Source organism: Limulus polyphemus, unplaced genomic scaffold (genome assembly GCF_000517525.1).
Source record: "Limulus polyphemus unplaced genomic scaffold, Limulus_polyphemus-2.1.2 Scaffold13311, whole genome shotgun sequence".
Taxonomy (NCBI): Eukaryota; Metazoa; Arthropoda; class Merostomata; order Xiphosura; family Limulidae; genus Limulus; species Limulus polyphemus.
The window spans coordinates 3,286-5,350 of NW_013678921.1; the positions used below are offsets into that span (position 1 = coordinate 3,286).

The following is a 2,065-nucleotide window of genomic DNA, read 5'->3' on the forward strand; positions in this document are numbered from 1 at the left end:
CTATTAACCAGCGAGAATCACCAGTGTATTACAGCTATTAACCAGCGAAAATCACCAGTGTATTACAGCTATTAATCAGCGAGAATTACCAGTGTATTACAGCTATTAACCAGCGAGAATTACCAGTGTATTACAGCTATTAACCAGCGAGAATTACCAGTGTATTACAGCTATTAACCAGCTAGAATTACCAGTGTATTTCAGCTACTAACCAGCAAGAATGACCAGTGTATTACAGCTATTAACCAGCGAGAATTACCAGTGTATTACAGCTATTAACCAGCTAGAATTACCAGTGTATTTCAGCTACTAACCAGCAAGAATGACCAATGTATTACAGCTATTAACTGGGAAGAATGACCAATGTATTACAGCTATTAACTGGGAAGAACGACCAATGTATTACAGCTATTAACTGGGAAGAACGACCAATGTATTACAGCTATTAACTGGGAAGAACGACCAATGTATTACAGCTATTAACTGGGAAGAACGACCAATGTATTACAGCTATTAACTGGGAAGAAACATCAGTTTACGAGTCTATTTAACAAGCAACATTTATCACTTTATTCATTAGAAATGTTCTTCTATTGAGCAGCAAGAATTCGTTAAATATATTATTATCCAGGTCTTCTTGTAAAATACAACACTGGTACTGTATCTCTTGCTTTAAGGTAGATCATGCAACATATCTGGGCTATTTTATACAGTTATATACTTAACAATAACAACAATTACTGTAAGGTACTTTGTACAAAAGTAGCCAGGCATAACAGACCAACACTTTGTATGACGTGCTGAAAACACTAACAAATTTTCAGAGAGGCCAACAGTACATTTAATTCAAATTGCTAATTTGAGAGTTAGAAGAATAAATATACAATACAATTCTCAACAGAACATCAAGATGTTCAGTTCCACTGTAGCAGCCAAGTACATCCGATGTACAATTAATACATTTAATAAGTTGTTCACCCTAATAAAAAATCAAGATGTTCAGGTCCACTGTAGCAGCCAAGTACATCTGACGTACAATTAATACTTTTGATAAGTTGTTCACCCTAATAAAAAATCAAGATTTTCAGGTCCACTGTAGTATCAAGTACAGCTGAGACAAACTTTTAATATTCTGCTTATTTCATATCCTTCATTGAGGTCTGAAGCATGCTGAAAAAAAAACAGTAACTAATTTTCAATTTCAAAGAAAATAAAAAAATGAAACCTGAAATTTGTTAATTTGAATTCACTGTTTGAAAAAGGTTTAATTATTTGATGAAACATATATTTCATTATTTGCATTAAATATGCTTATTTTTCTAACTTTTCTTGAATTCAATTAATAACTACGAAATTTTAAATAACTCATAGTAATGACAGTGTTTGTTTTGGATATTCATGCAAAGCTACACGAAAGTTACGCACTAGCCATCCCTAACTTTAACTGATATACTAGAGGGAAGGCAGCTAGTAAAGAGCAACCCGTTTAAAACAAACATACAATACTATATAATCCGAGCACTTTTCATCTTCAGGCACAAACTGGGAATCCCTGGTGTGCTCTTGAACAAGATAGGACCACCTTTTGAAAGTGCTCGGTTTTAACGTATTAAAACCTGCAATGGACTGATTTCTTGAACCTATATTTTTAAACAACACATATTTTATCTGAGGGACTAGATAAAGAATGTAATGTTTAAAAATACTTATGTCTTGTGATAGATGTATTTAGTCACAGTAACTATGAGAGGGGGTGCAGGGGGACTAGATAAAGAATGTAATGTTTAAAAATACTGTAGTCAGGAATACTAATGTCTTGTGATAGATGTATTTAGTCACAGTAACTATGAGAGGGGGGTGCAGGGGGTACCTGGTACTCGGGCCCCGGGAAGTTCCTGGAATCTCAGAAAATGTTTGCATAATTTGAAGACTAGCATTCACATTTTGTGTGAGCCTACAGTTTTATATGTTTCTATATATTGAAGACCAGCATTCACATTTTGTGTGAGCCTACAGTTTTATATGTTTCCAAAAATTGAAGACTAGCATTCACAATTTGTGTGAG

At 34.1% G+C, this 2,065-nt stretch overlaps 1 long non-coding RNA gene across 2 annotated transcripts in view; it reads right to left on the reverse strand.

The window, feature by feature from the left end:
- Positions 1-546: 546 nt before the first annotated feature.
- The window catches only part of LOC111084064, a 5,535-nt gene continuing 4,016 nt past the window's right edge, over positions 547-2,065 (reverse strand). For both annotated transcript variants that reach the window (XR_002609380.1, XR_002609379.1), the window contains exon 2: positions 547-1,170. This is a non-coding gene — a long non-coding RNA (uncharacterized LOC111084064). The remainder of the gene's footprint in view (positions 1,171-2,065) is intronic.